General features: G+C 47.8%; 1 protein-coding gene across 1 annotated transcript in view; it reads left to right on the top strand.

The window, feature by feature from the left end:
* The window catches only part of rbm46 (RNA binding motif protein 46), a 180,383-nt gene that overhangs the window by 122,429 nt on the left and 38,696 nt on the right, over positions 1-19,258 (top strand). The gene's annotated exons all lie outside the window — the stretch shown is intronic.

Below are 19,258 nucleotides of genomic sequence, written 5' to 3'. Positions count from 1 at the left end.
TTTGTGCCATCAACTCATTTACTTTGTTTCGAATGCTTCGTGCATTCAGGCAAAGTGTCTTTATGCCAGCCTTTATCTGGACCCGGTTTGTTGAAGTGCTATTAACATCTCCCAAGCCCTCTCCTCCTTTAGCTAGTTGTTTATTCACTATACTCCTGGCATTAGAGTAGACACCTCTCAATCCTATGGTCTGACCTCTCCCCTTCTCTGTTCCCAGTCCACCTGCCCTCTTGCACTGCCTATAACCCTTCTCTGTTTGCGAGCTACCTTCCTCACTCTCAGTCACGTCGCTTTGATCCCCTCCCTCCAACCTATCTAGTTTAAACTCTCCCCAGTAGCCTTAGCCAACCTTCCTGCCAGGATATTGGTCCCCCTGGGATTCAAGTGCCACCCGTTTTTAGTATACAGGTCACACCTGCCCCTAAAGAGGTCCCAATGGTCCAGGAACCTGAATCCCTGCCCCCTGCACCATTCCCTCAGCCACACATTCATCCTCCACCTCACTCCATTCCTTTCCTCACCTTCCCGTGGCACAGGCAGCAATCCCGAGATTACTACCTTTGCTTTCCTCCTTCTCAGCTGTCTCCCTAATTCCCTATACTCTTTTTTCATGTTCCCTTCCCCCTTCTTACCCACATCAGCGGTACCAATATGTACCGCTACCTCCGGCTCCTCTCCCTCCCACCTCAGGATTTCTGGGACTCGCCCAGCGACGTCCTGGATCCCAGCCCCAGGGAGGCAGACCACCATGCGAGACTCCTGCCTGCCTCCGCAAAATCGCCTGTTCGTCCCCCTGACTGTCGAGTCCCCGATTAATACCGCCTTCCTCCTCCTTTCCTTAGCCCTCTGAGTTACAGGGCCAGACTCCACCCCGGAGACACGGCCACTGCTGCTTCCCCCAGATGGGCTGTCCCCCCCAACAGTACTCAGACAGGAGTACTTGTTATGTAGGGGCACTTCCACCGGGGTGCTCTCAATCACCCGTGTTTTACCCTTCCTGGCTGTCACCCACTTGGCCTCCTCCCGTGGCTCTGGTGTGACCGCCTGATGATAGCTCTTGTCTATCACCTCCTCATTCTCCCTCACCTGCCTAAGATCGTCAAGCTGCAGTTCCAGCTCCCTAACATGGGCCCTCAGGAACCGCAGCTCGACACACCCCTCACAGATGTGGATGTCCGGGAGGCCAGGTGCCTCCAGGACCTCCCAAATACTGCACTGCGAGCACCACACTGGCTTTACACTCATATTTCACCCTTTCTTCCAAGGTACACAGAGAAAAGTAAATTATAAATAAATTTAAAAAAATAAGAAACTCACCCCTGCTCGCCCTTTCTGCCTCAGCCCGATGAGCCAAAGCCCCTCAGTTCTCACTCAGCTCCCTCTCACTCCGCTGCCCGCTCCCGACGCTGCCCGTTAGATAGTGGGGCCTGCCTTTTAAACCTCCCGTGCACTAAAAAAAACTCAAAAGACCCTTCCTAGTAAACCCCGCGGCCACTGCCGGTTTCGCGCCAAAATTTAAAAATAATTAAATAAATAACTAACACCCGCGAAAAAGTACTTTAAATTAAATCTTACCCCAAAAATCCTATCACCAGTCACACCTCTGCCTTTCTCCAAAGCAACAAAGAGCCGGAGGAAACCCATGCATTCACGGGGAGAACATGCAAATTCCACACAGTCACCCAAGGCTGGAATCAAACCCGGGTCCCTGGTGCTGTGAAGCAGCAGTGCTAACCACTGTGCCACCATGCTGCCCATCAGGGTGGTGGACTAAGGAATATTAGAGGAAATTAACATTGCGAGAGAGGAGGATGAGATGTATCCCAAGCTGTTGAGGGAGCCATGGGAGGAAATATCAGGGACACTGACAGTCATTTTCAAATCCTTTCTGTCCACAGATGAGGTGTCAGAATGATTGTCCCATTATTTAAAAAAGGTAGATGGGATAAACCAGGAACTTAAAGCCAGTCAGTCAAACCTCAGTGGTAAGAAAACTGCTAGAAAGAATTCTTAGGGACAGAATATATCTGCATCTTCCTGTGCTGTATTGTTCTTTGTTTGTTCTTTGAATAGAAGAACCAGTTTAATCATAGAATTATACAACGCAGAAGAGGCCCTTCAGCCCATCAAGTCCGCATCAACACATTAGAAACACCTGAACTTCCACCTAATCCCATCTACCAGCACTTGGCCCATAGCCCTGAATGTTATGATAAGCTCATCCAGGTACATTTTAAAGGATGTGAGGCAACCCGCCTCTGCCACTCTCCCAGGCAGCGCATTCTAGACCGTCACCATCCTCTTCCTCACAATCCCCCTAAACCCTCTGCCCCTCACCTTGAACCTATGTCCCCTTGTGACTGACCCTTCAACTAAGGGGAACAGCTGTTCCTTATCCACTCTGTCCATGTCTTTCATAATCTTGTATACCTCGATCAGGTCACCCCTCAGTTTCCTCCGGGTTCTCTGGTTTCCTCCCACAGTCCAGAAAGATGTGCTGGTTTGGTGCATTGGCCATGCTAAATTCTCTCTCAATGTACCCAAACAGGCGCTGGAGTGTGGCGACCAGGGGATTTTCACAGTAACTTCATTGCAGTGTCAATATAAGCCTATTTGTGATCCTAATAAATAAACTTACAACTTAAACTTTGATTTAGAATTTTACTTTCTAATAAGTTTATGAGTGCCTTACTTTTCCAAACACACACCTCATATTTCTATATTGTAACTCATTTATTGATTACACAGCTGTCCTGCAAGTTTATGTGATGCACTTTGTCATAGTCTTCCTCACTATTTAGCTATATTTTCAATCAGATATCATGTTAAATTTTCATACTTCCAATTCTTGTGTTCGGATTGTTTATATAAATTGTGAGCAACAATGTTCAAATTACTGACTGACACCTTTGCCAGACTGAGTGGATACTCTTAACTCCTACTGTAGGTTTTCTGTTCTGTAGCCAGCTCCCATCCATTTGCTACTTATCTATGATTTCACCTTAGTCATGAGTCCACTGTGTGATGTCTCATCAAAGGCTTTTTGAAAATCCAAATATGTAACATCTGCTACATCATTCTTAACTACTCTTTCTGTTACTTCTTTGAAGAATTCCATAACATTGACCGTGCATGACCTCCACTTTTGAAATCCTTTGCTGTAGCATATTTTTGGTTTCATGCTGTTTTTCTGCTGTGTCTTTCAGTAAAAATGTCATTATTTTTCCCTCATTAGTTTAAGCTAACTGGTTGTAGTTCCCTGGACATTATTACATTTGTTGTGCACTAATTCTGGTACTATTTCCTTTTCTAATGACATATATGGGAAATAGAAAATTTGTTGTCTCTCACATTTTGTAACATGCAGATGAAATCCAACCTAACATGAGACATTATGCTCTCTAAGTTAGTGAATCAATTTCATGATTTTTCTATTTTAAATGTATTTTTGATCATTTTAAACATCACTTCCATTGTATTTTCTCCTCAGTAAATACTGAGGCAAAGTCATTGTTCAATATTTCTGCACTTCACTGATATTAAGTGTAAACTTATCTTGTGCCTCCCTTAATCGCCTTATCACTCTCCTGATTTTTTGTTATTGATTTTCTGTAGAAGACCTTTTGTGTTACATTTAGTTTCTTTGTCTTCTGAAAAGTTTGTTCTGCCTTCTTTCCTAACTTCATATTTTCTTTTCTTATCCACTCCTGCTGTCAAAAATAAGAATGGTACTGCCAAATCTAGACCCGCATGTTGTCCAGAAAAATATAGGGACAATTAAACTGAAAAAGAAAGCTCATGATAGCCACAATAAACTCAACACTGCAGACCATCTAGAGGAGTTTAAAAAGTACAGGGATCAAGGAAAAGAAGAAGTAAGGAAATCAAAGAGAAATCATGAAAATATATTTGCAAGCAAGATTAAGAAAAACCCAAGCATGTTTTACCAGTAGGAAAAGAGCAAAAGCTCAGTTAAGGAAAAAGTGTGACTATCAGATGAAGAAGGAAACTTGTGCGAAGGTGCGGAGGATATGTGAAGAGTTTTAAATGAATTTTTGTCCCCATATTCACAAAAAAAGGGTTGATAAAAAAGGGGTGATAGTAAAAGTTTTTACAAGTATATAAAAAGGAATAGAGTGGCTAGAGCGAATGTTGGAAGATGAGAGGGGGGATTTAATAGTGGAAAAGGAGGAAATGGCTGAGACTTTAAATAAGTTCTTTGTGTCGGTCTTCACGGTGGAAGACACAAATAGTTTGCCGAATATTAGAGATCGAGAGTTGGTGGGAGGGGAGGTCCTTAATACAATTATTGTTACTAAGGAGGTGGTGCTTGGTAGACTAATAGGACTGAAGGTAGACAAGTCCCCGGGCCCGGATGGAATGCATCCCAGGGTACTGAAAGAAATGGCTGAGGTAATAGCAGATGCGTTAGTAGTAATTTATCAAAATTCACTGGACGCTGGGGTAGTGCCGGCTGACTGGAAAACAGTGACTGTTACGCCGCTGTTTAAAAAAGGCGGGTAACTACAGGCCGGTTAGCTTAACGTCCGTAGTTGGGAAGATGCTAGAGTCCATTATTAAAGAGGAAATAACAGAGCACCTGAATAAGAATGGTTCGATCAAGCAGACGCAGCATGGATTCATGAAGGGAAAGTCGTGTTTGACGAATCAACTGGACTTTTATGAAGTTGTCACAAGTGCGGTTGACAGAGGGGAACCGGTGGATGTGGTGTTTTTAGATTTCCAGAAGGCGTTCGAGAAGGTGCCTCACAAAAGGTTGCTGCAGAAGATTGGGGGACACGGAGTTAGGGGTAAGGTGTTGGCGTGGATTGAGGATTGGCTATCTAACAGGAGTAAGAAGTTTAACAACACCAGGTTAAAGTCCAACAGGTTTATTTGGTAGCAAAAGCCACACAAGGTTTCGGAGCTCCAAGCCCCTTCTTCAGGTGATCCTTTTGCTACCAAATAAACCTGTTGGACTTTAACCTGGTGTTAAACTTCTTACTGTGTTTACCCCAGTCCAACGCCGGTATCTCCATATCTAACAGGAAGCAGAGAGTTGGGATAAATGGGTGCTTTTCTGGTTGGCAGTTGGTGACCAGTGGCGTGCCGCAGGGATCGGTGCTGGGGCCTCAATTGTTTACCATTTACATAGATGATCTGGAGGAGGGGACTGAATCTAGGGTATTCAAGTTTGCTGATGACATGAAGGTGAGTGGGAAAGCGAATTACGTGGAGGACACGGAAAGTCTGCAGAGAGATTTGGATAGGCTGAGCGAGTGGGCGAGGATCTGGCAGATGGAATATAACGTTAGCAAATGTGAGGTTATCCACTTTGGAAGAAATAATAGTAAATTGGAATATTATTTAAATGGAGAAAAATTACATCGTGCGACTGTGCAGAGGGACCTGGGGGTCCTTGTGCACGAATTGCAAAAACTCAGTCTGCAGGTGCAGCAGGTGATCAAGAAGGCGAATGGAATGTTGGCCTTTATCGCGAGGGGGATAGAATATAAAAGCAGGGAGGTCTTGCTGCAACTGTACAAGGCACTGGTGAGGCCGCAACTGGAGTACTGTGTGCAGTTTTGGTCCCCTTATTTGCGAAAGGATATATTGGCCTTGGAGGGAGTGCAGAGAAGGTTCACCAGGTTGATACCGGAGATGAGGGGTGTGGCTTATGAGGATTGATTAAACAGATTGGGTCTGTACTCGTTGGAGTTTAGAAGGATGAGGGGTGATCTTATAGAGACATATAAGATAATGAAGGGGCTGGATAGGGTAGAGGTGGAGAGATTCTTTCCACTTAGAAGGGAAACCAGAACTAGAGGGCACAGCCTCAAAATAAGGGGGGGCCGGTTCAGAACAGAGTTGAGGGGGAACTTCTTCTCTCAGAGGGTAGTGAATCTCTGGAATTCTCTGCCCATTGAAGTGGTGGAGGCTTCCTCGTTGAATATGTTTAAATCACAGGTAGATAGTTTTCTGATCGATAAGGGAATTAGGGGATATGGGGAGCAGGCAGGTAAGTGGAACTGATTCGCTTCAGATCAGCCATGATCTTGTTGAATGGCGGGGCAGGCTCGAAGGGCCAGATGGCCTACTCCTGCTCCTATTTCTTCTGTTCTTATGTAGATATAGGGCGATATTTTACCATTTTTTGTCTAAGTGCCAAATGAACTTGAAACTGGGAGCGTTTCAGATCCATTTTTGAGTGCATTTTTAGGCCTCCCCCGCCATATGCACTCTGGCTGCAAAATTTTGAGCGAGTCCGTTTTTCGCTGCCGAAGCCTGTGGGTGGGGCTTAACACGCCCGAAACCCTACAGTTCCAATCGGAGCCTCCAACTGCGCATGCACAGAAAAAAATACAAAATAATGCAGCTCCCCTGGTCAGATAATGCCTCTCCGTAGCCCCCACGGACATTGGACTACCCCCCCCCCCCCCCCAACATTACTGACCCCTTTATCCTCCAACCCCAGCCACCCAGTCAGATCGTGGCCCCCTCATCGATTGCAGGCAGAGTGGCAGTGCCCCTCCCGACCCCGGATCTACCTGCACATGGCCCCCATCTCCCCCTGACTCCGATGGCTGTATGACACTTCCCTCTCTCTCCCCTGCCCCCAATCATTCTAGGAGCACAATCTCCCCTGTTCCCCCCCAATCAGCACACCTGCTCATTTGCCTTCCCCTCAATGCTAACAAGCAAACTGCATTTAACTTGCTGGAATGCTGTCCCAAACTGCCTGTAGCTGATCTGCCCGAATGAGGGGCAGCTCCATAAAAACCCCAAGGATGGACAGGCAGTGCAGGAAAAAATGGCGAAGAAGTCAGCGCCCAGATTTACAGAAGCTGACCTCAGCAGGTTGCTAGATGCTGTCGGGGCAAGGCCTCTTCCCCTCAGCAGGACATAGACCAATTAGGAGGTGATGGCAAAGTGGCCTGGGAGGCAGTTGCCGCTTCAATTAATGCCATGGTACTGGCCTTCACAATAGGGCAGCTGCAAAAAGGTTAATGACCCCATCAGGGCAGCAAGGTGAGTGTTGAGCCCCATCTAACATCCTTCCCACATCCCCAGCACCCTGCATGCTTCCAGCCCCTGACCTCCAAGCACACACACACACACACACACACCTACCTCCACCTCCTCCTCCTCCTCCTCTCTCCCCCCCCCCCCCCCCCCCCTGCCCTCTGAGGGCCACCCCCTGATACTCTGCAGGAGTCACGCCATTATTCCTTTCACGGCTCCTTATGTCCCCACAGGAGAAGAATGCCCATAACCTCACCAGCGGGTGAGGACAGGGGATGGTGAGCCTGATCTCCAGGTCCTCAACCCCCTTGAGGAGTGGGCGCTGGAGCTATCCAGCATGGTCGGCCTGGAGTCGAGAAGTGAGCACCTTGTCAATCCTCCACTTAATTTGAGCGATTACTCGGGGGCATAGGTTTAAGGTGTGAGGACCAAGGTTTAAAGGAGATGTACGAGGTGTGTTTTTAACACAAAGGGTGGTGGGTGCCTGGAACTCGCTGCTGGGGCAGGTCGTGGCAGCAGATACAATAATAACTTTAAAAGGGCATCTTGACAAATACAGGATGGGAACAGAGAGATATGGTCCCCAGAAGGTAGGGGGTTTTAATTCAGATGGACAGCATGGTTGATGCAGGCTTGGAGGGCCGAAGGGCCTGTTCCTGTAATGTAATTTTCTTTGTGCTTTGTTATATGTTCAATGGCGAAATGTCAAGCAACTGTCCCAGATTCCTCTCCCTCCCTTGCACTTAACCTTGTGTCCTGTGTTGCAGGAACACATGGGCCATCCGGCATCGCGGCCCCCACTCCAGCTCCTGCCCTTCCTGAGCTGACACGTTGGACGAGTCCTCGGAGGATGTGGGTGAAGGGACCTCCGAGGATGGCACCTTTTTGGCATCAGCTTCCACTTCACAACTCACCATTCCAGAAACTCTCACATTGATGGGTGAATTAGTGGTGAAACTTGTGGGTCACTATCTGGTGAACACAGCACTTCTGATAATGTACAAAGGGTGGAGGAGGGAATGTCCAAGGCCTCTAGTATGCAGGGGCCTGCCAGAGGCAAGGACTTAGCTGGCCCCAGGCTACATACTGAGCCCTTCCTCAGCTGCTGGAGGTGCAGCAATAGAGCCAGGGAATGCAGGAGGGGCTGATGGCCACACTGGACCGACTGCGAGGCAGTTGGGAGGAATACCAATGCTTTCAGGCGGACCAGCTATTGCCTGTCTTGGATGGTTCCCAGGCCAGCACTGCAAGGGAATCCTCACCGTGAGTGGCAGGCTCCAAGCGAGTCACAACAGGCCATAGCGGAGTCCCAGGGAACCATGGCTGAATCACAGCGGGCCACAGCTGAGGGACTCAACAGGCTTCTCGAGTTTCTGCAGCCCATGACTGAGAGGTTCAAAAGCTTGCACAAGACCCAGCGGGACAGTGCTGAGACACAGTGAGCTACAATAGCAGCCCTTGAGAACGTGGCCCAGTCACAGAGGGCACTTGCTGCGGCCATTGACAGGTGACCACCATGGGTAGAACGCAGGTGGTCCTCCAGGACTGACAGGGCCAGGTGACGTCGGAGCTTCTGGAACTCACTGCATCATCCCATGGAGTGACCCAGGGACCCACAGGAACCCCAAGGAAGGAGGAAGGGCTCGAGCCCATGGTGGGGCCTTCCAGCCAGGAGACTATGGCTGTGGCTACACCTTCTGATTCCCCCCTTCCTAGTACCGGGGCATCTCGGGGGCAGTGGGATGAAGAGGGTGTCATGGATAGTCCCAGACACCTGGAAGCCATCCTGAGGATGCTTGCCAAGCGAATTACAGGCCTTGTGGCGTGGTAGGCAGCTGGAACCCGCCACCTCCAATATACATTCTGGGGAGACACCAAGACGTAGTGGTAGGCCACGTAAGGTTACGAGGTTGTCGTTGCACTAAGATGGCACAGGTGAAGGGCAGCGTTGGTTAGATGAATTTTTAAGCATTTTAACGTTTTCTGTTCACATGTTTTTATGTTAGCATTTATTATTTCGACACTTGTATTGTCAACAATAAATGCTTTTTCACCACCCACCTGTGATTAATATGTCTCGGATTTGCCTCTTGACAGGAATCCTCTTCCATTGAGAGTCGGCAGAGGAATGCTTCATGTTGATGTCAGTTGGGGAGGCCCCTCAATGCTGTGTCACTGAAATAATGAAGGCACTGGTCCCCCAGAACCCACGAGAGATTCCCTCCCGTCCCCCACCCCATCCGCCCCAGGGCCCTGTATGGGGTTTACTGATCTCTAACCCACTACACAGATGTGGGCCCAGGTGCCAGCGTACATGCGGAACTCAGCTGGGGGTCAGGCTAGATTGCACCAGGGCATCACCGTAATGGTGCTTAGCGAGTGGTCATCACCCTCCTATCTGCGAAAGAAACTTGCTAACACAGCTTACCCATGCCCATCACTCTGGTGTTACAATGTTGCAGGAGATCGTTGAGTTGGGGTGGGGGGGGGGGGGTGTGCGGAGGGGGAATGGAACCCACGTGCAGAAACACAGGCCCCCAGTGAGCAAAGCGCCTGAACAAAGAACAATACAGCACAGGAACAGGCCCTTCGGCCCTCCAAGCCCGCGCCGCTCCCCGGTCCAGGATTGAATCCTGAATCCAGGATCCCCGCCCAATTTTCCAGCCTATCTACATACCAATATCCTATCCACCGAGCTGTCCCTCACAGCTACGATGCTTTGTTCATTACAACCTATTAACTTACCCCCACCCCCCCATTCCAGACCATGTGATCTCCAGGGAGAGGCGAAAACCCAGAGTGAAAAACCCCAGGGCCAATATGGGGAAAAAAAATCTGGGAAATTCCTCTCCGACCCCCTGAGGCGATCGAAACGAGTCCAGGAGATCACAATGGCCCCGATCGGAAAATGCTTCCCAACCCTAGTCATTTCCACTTCCACGAACACCATATGAATTCCCTGTCCCCGAGACAGGTTCCCAACTATCCGCAGTCTCGCTCTGTACTGGCACCAGCAAGATGATCATAGAATGAAGCCTTGAAACGAGAAACAAGGAACAATTAGCCCGCGCCGCTCCCTGGTCCAAACTAGACCACTCTTTTGTATCCCTCCATTCCCACTCCGTTCATATAGCTGTCTAGATAAGTCTTAAACGTTCCCAGTGTGTCCGCCTCCACCACCTTGCCCGGCAACACATTCCAGGCCCCCACGACCCTCTGTGTGAAATATGTCCTTCTGATATCTGTGTTAAACCTCCCCCCTTCACCTTGAACCTATGACCCCTCGTGAACGTCACCACCGACCCGGGGAAAAGCTTGCCACCGTTCACCCTATCTATGCCTTTCATAATTTTATACACCTCTATTAAGTCTCCCCTCATCCTCCGTCTTTCCAAGGAGAACAACTCCAGTTTCCCCAATCTCTCCTCATAACCAAGCCCCTCCATACCAGGCAACATCCTGGTAAACCTTCTCTGTACTCTCTCCAAAGCCTCCACGTCCTTCTGGTAGTGTGGTGACCAGAACTGGACGCAGTATTCCAAATGCGGCCGAACCAACGTTCTATACATCTGCAACATCAGACCCCAACTCTTATACTCTATGCCCCGTCCTATAAAGGCAAGCATGCCATATGCCTTCTTCACCACCTTCTCCACCTGTGACGTCACCTTCAAGGATCTGTGGACTTGCACACCCAGGTCCCTCTGCGTCTCTACACCCTTTATGGTTCTTCCATTTATCGTGTAGCTCCTCCCTACATTATTCCCACCAAAATGCATCACTTCGCATTTATCAGGATTGAACTCCATCTGCCATTTCCTTGCCCAAATTTCCAGCCTATCTATATCCTTCTGTAGCCTCTGACAATGTTCCTCACTATCTGCAAGTCCTGCCAGTTTTGTGTCGTCCGCAAACTTACTGATCACCCCAGTTACTCCTTCTTCCAGATCATTTATATAAATCACAAACAGCAGAGGTCCCAATACAGAGCCCTGCGGTACACCACTAGTCACAGGCCTCCAGCCGGAAAAAGACCCTTCCACTACCACCCTCTGTCTTCTATGACCAAGCCAGTTCTCCACCCATCTAGCCACCTCCCCCTTTATCCCATGGGATCCAACCTTTTTCACTAGCCTACCATGAGGGACTTTGTCAAACGCTTTACTAAAGTCCATATAGACAACATCCACGGCCCTTCCTTCGTCAACCATTTTGGTCACTTCTTCAAAAAACTCCACCAGGTTAGTGAGGCATGACCTCCCTCTCACAAAACCATGTTGACTATCGTTAATGAGTTTATTCCTTTCTAAATGCGCATACATCCTATCTCTAAGACTCTTCTCCAACAACTTCCCCACCACGGACGTCAAGCTCACCGGCCTATAATTACCCGGGTTATCCTTCCTACCCTTCTTAAATAATGGGACCACATTGGCTATCCTCCAATCCTCTGGGACCTCACCTGTGTCCAGTGACGAGACAAAGATTTGCGTCAGAGGCCCAACGATTTCACCTCTCGTCTCCCTGAGCAGCCTTGGATAGATTCCATCAGGCCCTGGGGATTTGTCAGTCTTTATATTCTCTAACAAACCTAACACTTCCTCCTTTGTAATGGAGATTTTCTCCAACGGTTCATGCCTGGTTGCATGCCTGATCCTTGTTGCCAGCCCTGCAGCGGTGTTGATCGGCATTGTCCTCTTCTTGCTCCTCCTCCTCCTGCTGGGCGGCACGGTAGCACAGTGGTTAGCACTGCTGCTTCACAGCTCCAGGGTCCCGGGTTTGATTCCCAGCTCGGGTCACTGTCTGTGTGGAGTTTGCACATTCTCCTCGTGTCTGCGTGGGTTTCCTCCGGGTGCTCCGTTTTCCTCCCACAGTCCAAAAATGTGCGGGTTAGGTTGATTGGCCATGCTAAAAATTGCCCCTTAGTGTCCTGAGATGCGTAGGTTAGAAGGATTAGCAGGTAAATATGTAGGGATATGGGGGTAGGGCCTGGGTGGGATTGTGGTCGGTGCAGACTCGATGGGCCGAATGGCCTCCTTCTGCACTGTAGGGTTTCTATGATTTCAGCGACGCCCAGCTGGTTGGCCTCTACATCATCATCCTCCTGAAGGGCACAGCACACCACCACAATGCGGGAGGAAATTGGGGCTATATTGTAGGGCCCCGCCAGAGCGGTCCAGGCACCTGAACTGCATTTTCAGGAGCCTATGCACCTCTCCACTATTGAGCAGGTGGCAATGTGGGCATCATTATACCGGGTCTCCACATCAGTTTCAGGCCTCTGCACAGGCGTCATCAGCCAAGTCCGAAGCAGGTACCTCATGTCACCCACGAGCCATCCGTCATAGAGGTTTACAGCATGGAAACAGGCACTTCGGCCCAACTTGTCCATGCTGCCCTATTTTTTTTAAACCCCTAAGCTAATCCCAATTGCCCACATTTGGCCCATATCCCTCTATACCCATCGTACCCATGTAACTATCTAAATGCTTTTTAAAAGATAAAATTGTACCCACCTCTACTACTACCTCTGGCAGCTTGTTCCAGACACTCACCACCCTCTGTGTGAAAAAATTGTCCCTCTGGACACTTTTGTATCTCTCCCCTCTCACCTTAAACCTATGCCCTCTAGTTTTAGACTACCTTTGGGAAAAGATATTGACTATCTACCTTGTCTATGCCCCTCATTATTTTATAGACCTCTATAAGGTCACCCCTCAGCCTCCTACGCTCCAGAGAAAAAAGTCCCAGTCTATCCAGCCTCTCCTTATAACTCAATCCATCAAGTTCCGGTAGCATCCTACTAAATCTTTTCTGCACTCTTTCTACTTTATTAATATCCTTTCTATAATAGGGTGACCAGAATTGCACACAGTATTCCAAGTGTGGCCTTACCAATGTCTTGTACAACTTCAACAAAACGTCCCAACTCCTGTATTCAATGTTCTGACCGATGAAACTAAGCATGCCGAATGCCTTTTTCACCACTCTGTCCACCTGTGACTCCATTTTCAAGGAGCTATGAATATGTACCCCGAGATCTCTTTGTCTGTAACTCTCCCTAACGCCCTATCATTAACTGGTTAAATCTACCAAAATGCACCACCTCGTATTTGTCTTAATTAAACTCCATCTGCCATTCGTCAGCCCACTGGCCCAATTGATCAAGATCCCGCTGCAATTGGAGATAACATTTCTCACTGTCCACTATGCCACCAATCGTGGTGTCATCTGTAAACTTACTAACCATGCCCCCTATATTCTCATCCAAATCATTAATATAAATGACAAATAACAGTGGGCCCAGCACTGATCCCTGAGGCACACCGCTGGTCACAGGCCTCCAGTTTGAAAAACAACTTTCTACAACCACCCTCTGGCTTCTGTCAAGAAGTCAATTTTGTATCCATTTAGATACCTCACCCTGGATCCCGCGAGATTTAACTTTATGCAACAACCTACCATGCGGTACCTTCTCAAAGGCCTTGCTAAAGTCCATGTAGACAACATCAACTGCACTGCCCTCATCTACCTTCTTGGTTACCCCTTCAAAAAACTCAATTAAATTTGTGAGACATGATTTTCCACTCACAAAGCCATGCTGACTGTCCCTAATTAGTCCTTGCATCTCTAAATGCCTGTAGGTGTTGTCTCTCAAAATACCTTCCAACAATTTATCCACCACAGATGTGAGGCTAACTGGCCTGTAGTTCCCAGGCATTTCCCTGCAGCCCGTTTTAAACAAAGGCACAACATTTACCACTCTCCAATCTTCAGGACCTCACCCGTGACTATCGATGATTCAAATATCTCTGCTAGGGGACCCGCAATTTCCCCCCTCGCCTCCCACAACGTCCTGGGATATACTTCATCAGGTCCTGCAGATTTATCTACCTTGATGCGCTTTAAGACTTCCAGCGCCTCCTTCTCTGTAATATTTACACTCCTCAAGACATCAATATTGAATTCCCCAAGTTCCCTAACATCCATGCTTTTCACAACAGTAAATACTGATGAGAAATATTCATTTAGGATCTCACCCATCTCTTTTGGATCCGCACATAGTTGATCCTTAAGAGGCCCTCCTCTTTCCCTTGTTACTCTTTTGCCTTTTATGTATTTGTAGAAGCTCTTTGGATTCTCCTTTGCCTTATCTGCCAAAACAATTTTGTGTCCCCTTTTTGCCCTCCTGATTTCTCTCTTAACTCTACTCCTACTCTTCAAGAGATTCACTTGATCCCAGCTGCCTATGCACGTCATGTGCCTCTTTCTTCTTCTTGACCAGAGCCTCAATATCTCGAGTCATGCAGGGTTCCCTACTTCTGCCAGCCTTGCCCTTCACTCTAAGAGGAATGTGTTTACCTTGAATCCTGGTTAACACACTTTTGAAAGCATGCCACTTACCAGACGTCCCTTTTCCTTCCCACAGACTCCCCCAATTAACTTTTGAAAGTTCCTACCTGATACCATCAAAATTGTCCTTGCCCCAATTTAGAATATTAACTTTTGGAACAGACCTATCATTCTCCATAGCTATCTTAAAACTAATAGAATTATTGTCACTCGTCCCAAATTGATCCCTCACTGACACTTCTGTTACCTGCCCTTCCTTATTTCCCAAGAGGAGGTCAAGTTTTGCCCCCTCTCTAGTCGGGCCATCCACATACTGAATGAGAAATTCCTCCTGAATACACTCAACAAATTTCTCTCCATCCAACCGTCTAATACTATGGCTGTCCCAGTCAATGTTGGGAAAATTAAAATCTCCGACTATTACCACCCTATTTTTCTTGGAGCTATCTGTAATCCCCTTACATATTTGCTCCTCAATTTCCCGCTGACTATTTGGCGGCCTATAGTACAACCCTATCAAAGTGATTTCCCCCTTCTTATTTCTCAGGACTTATTTCTTATTTATCCCTGCACCCTGGGTTCCTCCTCAAAGACCTCCGGTATATCTGAGCTCCTCAATATAAAGCTGTCATGCAAGCTGCCAGGGTCTGGCGCAGATGTGCATGATATTCATCTTATGGTCACAAGCCAATTGCATATTTAGGGAATGGAACCCCTTTCTATTCATGAATCTTTGTGGATTCTGCAGCGGAACCTTGAGGGCGATGTGGGTGCAGTCTACAGCCCCCTGCACATTAGGCATCCCCTTAATGGCTGCGAATCCTGCAGCCCGGGCTTCCTGCTGGGCCTGGTCCAGGTCAGATTTGGTATACTGGCCAGTCTGGGCATCCGTAACTTCCTTCACACAGTTGTGAACAGCTGACTGGGAAATGCCACATACATCTCCACGGGGGATCTGGAAGGAGCCGGTGGCATAAAGGTTTAAAGTGGCCATCAATTTCGCAGCCACTGAGAATGGATGTCCCCCCACCTCTAGGTGCCATATCCTACGACAAGGTGTTGCACTGTGTCCTTTTGGAGCCAGAGCCGTCGGTGGCACAGTGTTCAACATTTGTTCAAATGACACTCATGTTCAGAACTGCTGGGGTCTCTGCTCCCTCCTTCACCTGCGTCCCCACCCAGGTGAATGGCGGCCAGGTCCTGCTTCTGGCGGCCATCTCCCTCTACTTCTGCAAATGGTCATGCCTGGGCCTCCTCTGCCCGCAATTTATCCTCCTGCTCCTCCTCCTCAGTTACAGCAGCAACCAAAAGAACAGCAAGATCAATCGATTGCATTGCAAAAGCCATCTTGCAATGGCTTTGGCTCACAGGGCTTCGGTGAAAACAGGTGGAGGCAAGGAAGGTTGTTGTTTTTTTTTCCAAAACTATAAAGGAAACGGCAGGTATGAGTGAGAGGCCAGTTTGCTGCATTCGGTGTGGGATGTGGGAGTTTCTGGAGACGACTTGCCTCCTGGAGGTCCATATCTGTGCCAGATGCATGGAACTGCAACTCCTGAGGGACCGTGTAAGGGAGCTGGAGCTGCGGCTCGATGACCCACTAATCCCTCTAACCTACGCATCTCAGGACACTAAGGGCCAATTTTAGCATGGCCAATCGACCTAACCTGCACATCTTTGGACTGTGGGAGGAACAAACAGACACAAAGAGAATGTGCAAACTCCACACAGACAGTGACCCAAGCCGGGAATTGAACCCAGGTCCCTGGAGCTGTGAAGTAGCAGTGCTAACCACTGTGCTACCGTGCCGCCCAAGTGCCGTGCCGACTAGTCCATGCCTTTCAAGTGACAGTTAATCCTCAGGATTGATTCTACTAATTTGCCCACCACCGAAGTAAGACTAACTAGCTTATAATTGTTTGGCATTTCCTTCAATTCCTTTTTAAACAATGGAATTACATTTGCATTTTTCCAGTCCTCGGTACTTCCCCTCTATCTAGTGAGGATTGGAAAATAATCCTCAGAGCATCTGCTATCTCCTCCATGACTCTTCAGCAGCCTCGGAAACAATCCATCTGGCCCTGGCGACTTATCAATTTTCAAGGATTCCAGCCCTTTGAGTATTTCCTCTCTCTTTATGATTATCCCATCCAATATCTGTGTTCCTCTTGGACTACTATATCTGCATCATCCCTTTCCTTTGTAAGCATGGAAACAAAGTATTCATTTAAAAGCCGTCCTGCATCCTCTACATATATACACACATGTACCCTTCTTCATCTCTGATAGGTCCCACCTTTTCCTCAACTAACCTTTTACCCTTGATATAATGGTAAAACATCTCTGAGTTTTCTTTAACTTCTTCCATACTGGTAAGATGAGGTTGTATCTATAAGCAAGCACAGGAGATAAACAATTTGTGATAGAACAGTAAAGTGACTGGCAACACACCAACATGGCGGTAGAGTGAAAGCAGCAGCTGTTGGTCAAAACATTGTCCAAGTGGGAGTGGCAGCTGTTTGGTCCGCAGATTAGCTAGGTGGACTCGGTCTGCCCAGCTGAGGCTATCACCTTGATGAAATCATCTCACAAAGGTACAAAGGAATGAGTGAGGTTAGGGGGTTTTGTGAAGAGGGGCTGTTGAGTGATTGGGGGAAGGGTCATTGGGAGGAAGGGCTGATTGAGTGAGTCATTCTTTGGGGGGGGCGGAGGGGGGAGGGTTTTAATTGATATATTTTTCCCAACTTCAAATGCTTCTGCTCCAAGAGACAAGCACATCCATCATGTTAATGGTAAGTAGAGGGCTAATTAGAGAAAGAAATTGCCTGTAGGGGGATGCAAGAAGTTGGTAAATAGCGGAAGACAACCAAAAACTTTGGGAACAAGAAAAGGATGGTCAAAACTCTGAATAAAAACAAATTACTGCGGATGCTGGAATCTGAAACCAAAAGAGAAAATGCTGGAAAATCTCAGCAGGTCTGGCAGCATCTGTAGGGAGAGAAACGAGCTGACGTTTCAAGTCCAGATGACCCTTTGTCAACTTTGACAAAGGGTCATCTGGACTCGAAACCTGAAGGAGAGAAGAGTTCAGGTTTCGAGTCCAGATGACCCTTTGTCAAAGTTGACAAAGGGTCATCTGGACTTGAAACGTCAGCTCGTTTCTCTCCCTACAAATGCTGCCAGACCTGCTGAGATTTTCCAGCATTTTCTCTTTTGATCAAAACTCTGAATTTGGTTTTATCCTTATATGCTCTCTGTATAATTTAATTATAGGTTTCTCAGGATGTCCTTCTCAAACATTCTTCAGAAAAGAATATGGTTTAACATAATTGAAAAAAAAAAGTGACGGATGAAATAATGACGATATAGGCAACAATAGGATGGTTTCTTCCCTAGGTAGTGTTCGGTACAGAAATTAAAAAAGACATGAGAGGGCAAAAGTAAAAAATGGAATTCAATGGGAAGTCATCAACCAATGCCACTTGACAGCGCTGCCTCTGATCATGGAGAAAACGTGGAGATATTTGACATTGCACAAATTAATTTTCCAGGGCCAGGAAGATCTTTTGGCAGTAACTATGCAGTTGGTATGCTGTTAAAAACTCAATTACACTTCATTCAACAGGGATTATTATAGCAACATTGGAATCTTACCCAAAAAAATGTTGGTTCTGGCAAGAAAATTGGCGTGTTTCTTTCCAAAGAAACATGCTGGTTTTCTTTCCAGATCTCAGGGCATAGGTTTAAGGTGCGAGGGGCAAGTTTTAAAAGAGATGTACGAGGCAGATTTTTTACACAGAGTGGTGGGTGCCTGGAACTCGTTGCCGGGATTGGTCGTGGAAGCGGATACGGTCGTGACTTTTAAGGGGCATCTTGACAAATACATGAATGAGATGGAAATAGAGGGATAATGGTCCCCAGAAGCGTAGGTGGTTTTAGTTAAGTCAGGCAGCATGGTCGGTGCAGGCTTGGAGGGCCGAAGGGCCTGTTCCTGTGCTGTAATTTTTCTTTGTTCTTATCCCACACTCACAAAAAAACAGGTGGACATGTTTCATGCTGTCATGAAGAGGGGCGAAGCTCAACACACCAGCAAAGCCCAGCTGCACGGAGATTGGGAACAATGTTCAAAGGGCCAGACCAAATGGTCAGACCAAAGAGTAACCGTCACCCCACTGCACCACGGACCTCTCAAGGGGCTCCCCTTCACCTCCACTAAAATGCTCCCCCGCCCCCTCATTACAGCCAGCATTCAGCCATGTTATCACAGCCGGCATTCACCCCCAGCAATTAGAGCCAATATTCATCACCTCCTCACCCCAACAATCAGTGCTGGAACTCCCCCTGAACATTGGACCCATTTCCCCCCACTAACTTGCCACCCACAGTCAATGTTGCTGCCCCTCTGCCCCTTCCTCCCCGAACATTGGACCCTTTCCCCCCACCCACACAGTAAATGCCAGCACTGTCTCCAACTGGCTATCATCGGCATCTCCAGCTCCCACGTGCACCACAATAAATTAATCCCCCCCCCCCACAATTGAGGCTCCCACTGGGGTCTGCCCCTTGGCACAGGTTGACACCATGCGATCTCACCTCCGCGATTCACGACTTCTGGGTTTTGTCAGACCTTGTGCCCATGCTACCATACTCGCAGATGGCAAGCCCAGGGCCATAGTGTCAGTGTGGTTGAGTTGGTAGCACTCATGCCTCTGAGTCATAAGGTTCTGGATTTAAGCTCTACTTCAGGACTTGAGCACAGAATTCAATGTTGTGAAACCTGAGGGAGTACTACATTGTTGGAGGCACTGTCTTTTGATTGAGGCACTAAACTGTGTCACCATCTCTGTTGGGGAGGATGCAAACTATTCCATGACACTATTTCAGG

The sequence above is a fragment of the Mustelus asterias genome, chromosome 1 (genome assembly GCF_964213995.1).
Source record: "Mustelus asterias chromosome 1, sMusAst1.hap1.1, whole genome shotgun sequence".
Lineage (NCBI taxonomy): Eukaryota > Metazoa > Chordata > Chondrichthyes > Carcharhiniformes > Triakidae > Mustelus > Mustelus asterias.
Note: the sequence above shows the minus strand (reverse complement) of the source record. Positions and strands in the feature narration are given on the sequence as shown.